This window comes from Salmo salar, chromosome 12 (assembly GCF_965601325.2).
Source record: "Salmo salar chromosome 12, fSalSal1, whole genome shotgun sequence".
NCBI lineage: Eukaryota > Metazoa > Chordata > Actinopteri > Salmoniformes > Salmonidae > Salmo > Salmo salar.
Genome location: NC_138302.1, coordinates 102,837,162 through 102,847,361, shown reverse-complemented (window position 1 = coordinate 102,847,361; position 10,200 = coordinate 102,837,162). Strand labels below are relative to the sequence as shown.

The following is a 10,200-nucleotide window of genomic DNA, read 5'->3' as shown; positions in this document are numbered from 1 at the left end:
AACAGTGTAGCAATGTAGCATAGCAGTGTAGCATAGCAGTGTAACAGTGTAGCATAACAGTGTAGCAGTGTTGCATAACAGTGTAGCATAGCAGTGTAGCATAACAGTGTAGCATAACAGTGTAGCATAACAATGTAGCAGTGTAGCAGTGTAGCATAACAGTGTTGCATAACAGTGTTGCATAACAGTGTAGCAGTGTAGCATAACAATGTAGCAGTGTTGCATAACAGTGTAGCATTACAGTGTAGCATAACAGTGTAGCAGTGTAGCATAAAAGTGTAGCAGTGTCGCATAACAGTGTAGCAGTGTAGCATAACAGTGTGTAGCATAACAATGTAGCAGTGTTGCATAACAGTGTAGCAGAAGTGTAGCAGTGTAGCATAACAGTGTAGCATAACAGTGTAGCAGAACAGTAGCAGTGTAGCATAACAGTGTAGCATAACAGTGTAGCATAACAGTGTAGCAGTGTAGCATAACAGTGTAGCATAACAATGTAGCATTGTTGCTTAACAGTGTCGCATAGCAGTGTAGCATAACCGTGTAGCAGTGTAGCATAACAGTGTAGCATACAGTACCAGTCAAAAGTTTGGACACACTTACTCATTCAAGGGTTTTTCTTTATTTCTACTATTTTCTACATTGTAGAATAAAAGTGAAGACATCAAAACTATGAAATAACACATATGGAATCATGTAGTAAGCAAAAAAAGTGTTAAACCAAAATATATTTTATATTTGAGATTCTTCAAAGTAGCCACCCTTTGCCTTGATGACAGCTTTATACACTCTTGGCATTCTCTCAACCAGCTTCACCTGGAATGGTTTTCCAACAGTCTTGAGGGAGTTCCCACATATGCTGAGCACTTGGTGGCTGCTTTTCCTTCATTGCGGTCCAACTTATTCCAAACCATCAATTTGGATGACGTTGGGTGTTTGTGGAGGCCAGGTCATCTGATGCAGCTCTCCATCACTCTCCTTCTTGGTAAAATAGCCCTTACACAGCCTGGAGGTGTGTTGGGTCATTGTCCTGTTGAAAAACAAATGATAGTCCCACTAAGCCCAAACCAGATGGGATGGCGTATCGCTGCAGAATGTTATGGTAGCCATGATGGTTAAGTGTGCCTTGAATTCTAAATAAATCACAGCTATAAAGAATAACAAATATAAAACATATTTTGATTTGTTTAACACTTTGTTGGTTACTACATGATCCCATAAGTGTTATTTCACAGTTTTGATAAAGAAAAGAAAAACCCCTGAATTAGTAGGTGTATCCAAATGTTTGACTGGTACTGCAGTGTAACAGTGTAGCGTAGTGTAACAGTTTCAGAGTATTATAGTGTAGCATAGTATACTACTGTAGCGTAGCATTGTATAGTGTACGAGTGTAGTATAGTGTAGTAGTGTAGCATAGTGTAACAGTATAGCACAGTGTAGCAGTATAGCAGTGTAGAGTAGTATAGTGTAGCAGTATAGCACAGTGTAGCAGTACAACACAGTATAGCAGAATAGCAGTATAGCACAGTGTAGCAGTATAGCACAGTGTAGTAGTATAGCAGAGTAGCAGTATAGCAGTATAGCACAGTGTAGCAGAGTAGCAGTATAGCACAGTGTAGCAGTATAGCACAGTGTAGCAGTATAGCACAGTGTAGCAGTATAGCAGTATAGCGCAGTATAGCACAGTATAGCAGAATAGCAGGATAGCAGTATAGCACAGTGTAACAGTATAGGACAGTTTAGCAGTGTAGCATTATAGCAGAGTGTAGCAGTATAGCACAGTGTAGCAGTATAGCAGTATAGCACAGTGTAGCAGTATAGCAGTATAGCAGTATAGAAGGATAGCAGTATAGCACAGTGTAACAGTATAGCATATTGTAGCAGTATAGGACAGTACAGCAGTGTAGCAGTATAGCAAGGTGTAGCAGTATAGCACAGTATAGCAGGAAAGCAGTGTAGCAGTACAGCACAGTGTAGCAGTACAGCACAGTGTAGCAGTACAGCACAGTGTAGCAGTACAGCACAGTGTAGCAGTACAGCACAGTGTAGCAGTACAGCAGGATAGCACAGTATAGCAGGATAGCACAGTGTAGCAGTATAGCAGTATAGCACAGTGTAGCAGTATAGCAGTACAACACAGTGTAGCAGTATAGCACAGTGTAGCAGTATAGCACAGTGTAGCAGTATAGCAGTACAGCAGTATAGCACAGTATAGCAATATAGCAGTATAGCAGGATAGCATAGTGTAGCAGAATAGCACAGTATAGCAGTTTAGCAGTACAGCGGTATAGCACAGTGTAGCAGGATAGCACAGTATAGCAGTGTAGCAGTATAGCACAGTATAGCATAGTGTAGCAGTACAGCAGTATAGCAATATAGCAGGATAGCAGTGTAGCACAGTGTAGCAGTATATCACAGTGTAGCAGTATAGCAGTACAGCACAGTGTAGCAGTCCACAGTATAGCACAGTATAACAATATAGCAGGATAGCATAGTGTAGCAGGATAGCATAGTGTAGCAGTATAGCATAGTGTAGCAGTACAGCGCAGTGTAGCAGTACAGCAGTACAGCACAGTGAAGCAGGATAGTACAGTATAGCAGTATAGCGCAGTGTAGCAGTACAGCACAGTGTAGCAGTACAGCACAGTGTAGCGAGCGTACAGCACAGTGTAGCAGTACAGCACAGTGTAGCAGTATAGCACAGTATAGCAGTATAGCACAGTATAGCAATATAGCAGGATAGCAGTAGAGCACAGTGTAGCAGTATAGCACTATAGCACAGTATAGCACTATAGCACAGTGTAGCAGGATAGCACAGTGTAGCAGTACAGCAGTATAGCACAGTATAGCACAGTATAGCAGGATAGCAGTATAGCACAGTGTAGCAGAATAGCGCAGTATAGCACAGTATAGCAGTATAGCACAGGCAGGTAGCAGTATAGCATAGTATAGCAGTGTAGCAGTATAGCAGTGTAGCAGTATAGCAGAGTATAGCAGTATAGCACAGTATAGCAGTGTAGCAGTACAGCAGTATAGCACAGTATAGCAGGATAGCAGTATAGCACAGTATAGCATAGTGTAGCAGTACATCACAGTGTAGCAGTACATCACAGTGTAGCAGTATAGCACAGTGTAGCAGTGTAGCACAGTGTAGCAGTACAACACAGTATAGCAGTATAGCACAGCGTAGCAGTATAGCACAGTGCAGCAGTACAGCACAGTGTAGCAGCACAGCACAGTGTAGCAGCACAGCACAGTGTAGCAGTATAGCACAGTGTAGCAGTATAGCAGTACATCGCAGTATAGCACAGTGTAGCAGTATAGCACAGTGTAGCAGTATAGCACAGTGTAGCAGTATAGCATAGCATAGCAGTATAGGACAGTGTAGCAGTATAGCAGGATAGCATAGCGTAGCAGTATAGCACAGTGTAGCAGTACAGCAGTATAGCATAGCGTAGCAGTATAGCACAGTGTAGAAGAGTATAATATAGTGTACCGTATTATAGTATAGCAGTGTACTGTAGCATAGCATAGTGTATTACAGTATAGTCTACCAGTATAGTGTAGCCCTGTTGTGTAGCAGTTCAGCGTAGTTTAGTGTAGCTCAGCCTGGGAGCCTCTCCCTCTCGAATGTCGTTGCAAACGGGAGCATTCCAAGATTCCTAAATGCAAACAAGGGGGCGGATCTTCCAGTGCCTTGGTTGTTGGGCCGTGGGGCTGAGTCTATTGTGGAAACAGGTTGTCTGCATTGTGTTGGGACAGACAGACTACACACAACATCAGCCAGTGACAACAGCCCAGGGAAAAAAATAAAACCCCAGCAGGAGACATGAGAAGACCAGAGTGGTGCCCTCACCACTGAGAAGACCAGAGTGGTGCCCTCACCACCATCAATACAGGAGACATGGGAAGACCAGAGTGGTGCCCTCAGCACCATCAATACAGGAGACATGAGAAGACCAGAGTGGTGCCCTCAGCACCATCAATACAGGAGACATGAGAAGACCAGAGTGGTGCCCTCAGCACCATCAATACAGGAGACATGAGAAGACCAGAGTGGTGCCCTCAGCACCATCAATACAGGAGACATGAGAAGACCAGAGTGGTGCCCTCAGCACCATCAATACAGGAGACATGGGAAGACCAGAGTGGTGCCCTCAGCACCATCAATACAGGAGACATGGGAAGACCAGAGTGGTGCCCTCAGCACCATCAATACAGGAGACATGAGTAGGCAGTTCACAGAGGCTACGTCCCAAAAGAAGCCCTATACAGAGCCCTACTTTTGACCAGGACCCCTACGGAATAGGCTGCCATGAGGGACGGACCCAGAGAGACACATGGTATTGTAGAGAGCAGGGGGACATGAGGGACAGACCCAGAGAGACACATGGTATTGTAGAGAGCAGGGGGACATGAGGGACAGACCCAGAGAGACACATGGTATTGTAGAGAGCAGGGGGACATGAGGGACAGACCCAGAGAGACACATGGTATTGTAGAGAGCAGGGGGACATGAGGGACAGACCCAGAGAGACACATGGTATTGTAGAGAGCAGGGGGACATGAGGGACAGACCCAGAGAGACACATGGTATTGTAGAGAGCATGGGGACATGAGGGACAGACCCAGAGAGACACATGGTATTGTAGAGAGCAGGGGGACATGACGGACGGACCCAGAGAGACACATGGTATTGTAGAGAGCAGGGGACATGAGGGACGGAATCACTGCTGCTACAGGACCTCTCTCTCTGAACTGAGGAGACAACTGAAATAAGTAGAGGGGACATTCAGAAACTCTTGGAGGACCATGGAATCAAATAAAAAGCGTATTTATTGTTAAAATGTAAAACCAACACCTTAAGGCTTTTGGCCTTAATTTTAAGTTTATTTTTGAAGGCCAGAATAGTGGCTCAGCGATACACTACAATGCTCAGTGGACATATCAGAGAGAATAACATGGTATGGCAGACGCTCAACACAGGATGTGGAAAACGAGCTACATGATGCCAGGCCTGAGCTGACAGATAAAAACACTTACCACTGAAGACAAGGATACCTATTCACAAAGAGTCTGAGTGGTAGTGCTGTTCTAGGATCAGGTCCCACCCGTCTTATTCATTATGAGCTAAAAGGCCGAACTGGTCCGACATCAGCACTCCTACTCCAATAATCTTTGTGAATATGGGCCCCTGAAGCCTTCCATAGACACCAGTCTCTCCACACAGAACAACTAGCAAGTTGCAACTAGCAAGAGAACACTGCCTACAAAATGAGGTGGAAACTGAGCTGCACTTCTTAACCTCCTACCAAATATATGACCATATTAGAGACACATATTTCCCTCAGATTACACAAGATATCCAAAAATTGTGAATTCTTTGTGTAAGAATTATAATTTTGATAAACTCCCTTATTTATTGGGTTAAATACCAGTGTGCCATCACAGCGGCAAAAATGTGTGACCTGTTGCCACAACAAAAAAACACAACCAGTGAAGAACAAACACAACCCAGCATAATATTATTGCTTATTTATTTTCCCTTTTTGCACATCGTTACAATACTGTACATGGACATAAAAAGACATTTGAAATGTCTTTATCCTTTTGGAACTTTTGTGAGTGTAACGTTTACTGTTAGCCCATATTTATTGTATTATCTAGTTCACTTGCTTTGGCTATGTTAATATATATGTTTCCATTGCCAGTAAAGCCCTTAAAATGTAAATGAAACACAGACCAACCCCCTTGCAGAGGTTAATACAATTAAAGCAAAAAAATAAACAACTCTAATTTCAGCAGCTCAATTATAACACTTCTGAAAGAAAGAACAGCATATTCTCCCTGCTGGGAGTGTCTGTCCTCCTAACTCAGTCTAGCCAGACTGCCCCGTCTGTCCTCCTAACTCAGTCTAGCCAGACTGCCCCGTCCGTCCTCCTAACTCAGTCTAGCCAGACTGCCCATCTCCTAACTCAGTCTAGCCAGACTGCCCGTCTCCTAACTCAGTCTAGCCAGACTGCCCGTCTCCTAACTCAGTCTAGCCAGACTGCCCGTCTCCTAACTCAGTCTAGCCAGACTGCCCGTCTCCTAACTCAGTCTAGCCAGACTGCCCGTCTCCTAACTCAGTCTAGCCAGACTGCCCCGTCTGTTCTCCTAACTCAGTCTAGCCAGACTGCCCCGTCTGTCCTCCTAACTCAGTCTAGCCAGACTGCCCATCTCCTAACTCAGTCTAGCCAGACTGCCCATCTCCTAACTCAGTCTAGCCAGACTGCCCCGTCTGTCCTCCTAACTCAGTCTAGCCAGACTGCCCCGTCTGTCCTCCTAACTCAGTCTAGCCAGACTGCCCATCTCCTAACTCAGTCTAGCCAGACTGCCCGTCTCCTAACTCAGTCTAGCCAGACTGCCCGTCTCCTAACTCAGTCTAGCCAGACTGCCCATCTCCTAACTCAGTCTAGCCAGACTGCCCATCTCCTAACTCAGTCTAGCCAGACTGCCCGTCTCCTAACTCAGTCTAGCCAGACTGCATCCCCGCTGAGAAGGATTTTCTGCTGCTTAATATAAGAAGGAATTTTCAACCAGACAGAATTAAAGCTTGATTATGTGTTGAGAAAGCCATGAGGAGTGACTGTAGGCCCAAGGGCTAGGGTAGGAGAAGGGTAGGGTTAAGGCCAGGGTAGGGTAGGAGAAGGGTAGGGTTAAGGCCAGGGTAGGGTAGGAGAAGGGTAGGGTTAAGGCCAGGGTAGGGTAGGAGGGGGTAGGGTTAAGGCCAGGGTAGGGTAGGAGAAGGGTAGAGTTAAGGCCAGGGTAGGGTAGGGTAGGAGAAGGGTAGGGTTAAGGCCAGGGTAGGGTAGGAGAAGGGTAGGGTTAAGACCAGGGTAGGGTAGGAGAAGGGTAGGGTTAAGGCCAGGGTAGGGTAGGAGAAGGGTAGGGTTAAGGCCAGGGTAGGGTAGGAGGGGGGTAGGGTTAAGGCCAGGGTAGGGTAGGAGAAGGGTAGGGTTAAGGCCAGGGTAGGGTAGGAGAAGGGTAGAGTTAAGGCCAGGGTAGGGTAGGGTAGGAGAAGGGTAGGGTTAAGGCCAGGGTAGGGTAGGAGAAGGGTAGGATTAAGACCAGGGTAGGGTAGGAGAAGGGTAGGGTTAAGGCCAGGGTAGGGTAGGAGAAGGGTAGGGTTAAGGCCAGGGTAGGGTAGGAGGGGGGTAGGGTTAAGGCCAGGGTAGGGTAGGAGAAGGGTAGGGTTAAGGCCAGGGTAGGGTAGGAGAAGGGTAGAGTTAAGGCCAGGCCAGGGTAGGGTAGAGTAAGGCCAGGGTAGGGTTGGAGAAGGGTAGGGGTAAGGCCAGGGTAGGGTAGAGTAAGGCCAGGGTAGGGTTGGAGAAGGGTAGGGGTAAGGCCAGGGTAGGGTAGTAGAAGGGTAGGGATAAGGCCAGGGTAGGGTTGGAGAAGGGTAGGGATAAGGCCAGGGTAGGGTTGAAGAAGGGTAGGGATAAGGCCAGGGTAGGGTAGGAGAAGGGTAGGGATAAGGCCAGGGTAGGGTAGGAGAAGGGTAGGGATAAGGCCAGGGTAGGGTAGAGTAAGGCCAGGGTAGGGTTGGAGAAGGGTAGGGATAAGGCCAGGGTAGGGTTGGAGAAGGCTAGGGATAAGGCCAGGGTAGGGTTGGAGAAGGGTAGGGAGAGAGGCCAGGGTAGGGTTGGAGAAGGGTAGGGAGAGAGGCCAGGGTAGGGTTGGAGAAGGGTAGGGAGAGAGGCCAGGGTAGGGTTGGAGAAGGGTAGGGATAAGGCCAGGGTAGGAGAAGGGTAGGGATAAGGCCAGGGTAGGAGAAGGGTTGGGATAAGGCCAGGGTAGGGTAGGGTAGGATAGAAAGGGTAGGGATAAGGCCGGGGTAGGACAGGATAAGGGTATGGGTAAGGCCAGGATAGGGATAAGGCCAGGGTTGGGCTAGGGTTGGGTTAAGGCCATGGTAGGGCTAGGGTAGTAGAAGGTTATGGTAGGGAGAAGGGTAGGGGTAAGGCCAGGGTAGGTCTAGAGGCTAGGAGAAAGGTATGGCTAGGGTAGGGCCAAGGTAGGGTGGGGTAAAGGTTAGGGTAGGTGAAAGGTTAGGGTAGGGCTAAGGTAGGCTAGGGGTAACAGGTAGGGCCAGGACAATACCAGTATTGCGGTATTCATTGGTATCGGGCAAGGAATCCAAAACATGAAGCGGATTTAACTTCTTTAAGAAAACAGCCCTTATATGTTGTCTTCAAGAGAGTCACATTTATGTATTTTCCAGCTAGAGCCAGGGAGTCAGGGCCAGGGAGTCAGGGCTTGGGCCAGGGAGTCAGGGCTTGGGCCAGGGAGTCAGGGCTAGGGCCAGGGAGTCAGGGCTAGGGAGTCAGGGCTAGGGCCAGGGAGTCAGGGCTAGGGAGTCAGGGCTAGGGCCAGGGAGTCAGGGCCAGGGAGTCAGGGCCAGGGAGTCAGGGCTAGGGCCAGGGAGTCAGGGCTAGGGATTCAGGGCTAGGGCCAGGGAGTCAGGGCTAGGGCCAAGGAGTCAGGGCCAGGGAGTCAGGGCTAGGGCCAGGGAGTCACAGCCAGGGAGTCAGGGCTAGGGCCAGGGAGTCAGGGCTAGGGCTAGGGAGTCAGGGCCAGGGAGTCAGGGCTAACTTACGTTTCTCATCATCCGCATACACTAACGACGCAGCTCTTGACAGTACATCCAAGGGCGTTTCCATTCTTAACAACAACCTGAAGAAGAAAGATCAGATTGATTTAGATTGCTGCAATTTTCTATCTTTAAGGACCATAAAGAAATCTGACTGCATGCTTATTAATTTTCGAGCTCTACCCTTAGATTTGGCAGTGACGGAACATTACCAACCCCTAAGCTCTGTATTTTCTGCTGGTTGCCCCACCACAACAGAAAGCACTGAGCTCGGCTGAAACACCTGCATTTTGGAGCTGCCTTACACAACTCCGTCCAGATCAGAGAACGGAGTTCCTCAACTACCCTGGGAGAAGGTCACAGTAGGGACTAAAGGAAGTTAAAGTTAAAGTCGATCATAGGAATGGAGTAATTCCCATGGCACTAATAAACACAGGAGGGTCAGTTTTTATACATTTGTGCCAATACTTTATAGGCTACATAAAGTGTAAGACTTATTTTTGCAGCTTCTTCAACGTCGATTTAGTTATACAAATAAATATTGGTACTGAGGTAGTCGCCCAATCAGGAAATCATTAGTCACAATTCATTTAACGTCGGAAAACGTTTATTTTACAACTGAAAGTAGATTGCAGCAACGTAATCCAAATCCCAACAACTGTCACGCAACACAAGCATGCATGCGAGGTTGCTACAAAATGTTTCAACCGTCCAAAATAAACCGGAGTAGGACAGTAGCCCAGTCGCTACAGTGTACATACCACCTTCCTTCTTAGTGCGCCACTTTGAAAACCTTCAGCAAGTCTATTCGCGCCGATAACAATTCTTGATGAAGAATCCTGGTGAAACTTCAAATCCACAGAAAAAAAAACGAAACGAATCAGCTGAATTGTTTCGTGTCCGATGCCAGTTCGGTAACAATGTGTCAGTGATGTTTGAGGGAAGTTGGTTGTTAATAACGAAGGCTGAAGAATGTCCGGAACGATAGAATTCTCTTCCTAGCAGGTGGTGAAAGTGGAGACTTCTCATTGGTGCTGCTCCACGAAATGATATCAGCATACATTATCACAACCACATTGCATCACATCCTTTGCAGGTAGGGTGAAGTCAGAGAGAAGTGGGACGTTGTTTACAGTTTAATCCTGACGCGGTTATTTATTACACCGAGAGAGAAAAACAAGGGGAAACTTTTGGGAGTTTGAGCGGTAAAGGCTGTGCAGCCGAATTTAGAGATGAAAGTCGAGGAGTGAAAATCCGGACACTGATATTGTTTTTCCAACAGAAAAAGCTCAGATCGGAATTATGGTTTCAAAAACCAGATAAAGCAACACTTCACGGCACAGCGCCTCTCCTCCATGTGACCTACTGGTTGTGTGGATATACTGACATGTATGGTGTAGCTGATAGATGTACACACACACACTACATGTTACAGTTTTAAATGTATGTTAATAATTGTAAAGTATTTTGTCTGTAATGTCTTTTTTCGTAATCTGTCGGACCCCAGTAAGACTAGCTGTCGCCATTGTCGTCGGTTAATAGGGATCTTAATCAAACGTCAACAAGGCAGT

At 46.8% G+C, this 10,200-nt stretch overlaps 1 long non-coding RNA gene across 1 annotated transcript; it reads right to left on the bottom strand.

Moving 5' to 3' along the window:
- Nucleotides 1-600: 600 nt before the first annotated feature.
- Nucleotides 601-9,860, bottom strand: LOC145859577 (uncharacterized). The gene is made up of 3 exons (XR_014379824.1): nucleotides 9,391-9,860; nucleotides 3,552-8,712; nucleotides 601-1,027 (listed from the first exon to the last, which is right to left on the bottom strand). It is a non-coding gene; the product is annotated as an uncharacterized LOC145859577 (long non-coding RNA).
- Between the last annotated feature and the right edge of the window lie 340 nt (nucleotides 9,861-10,200).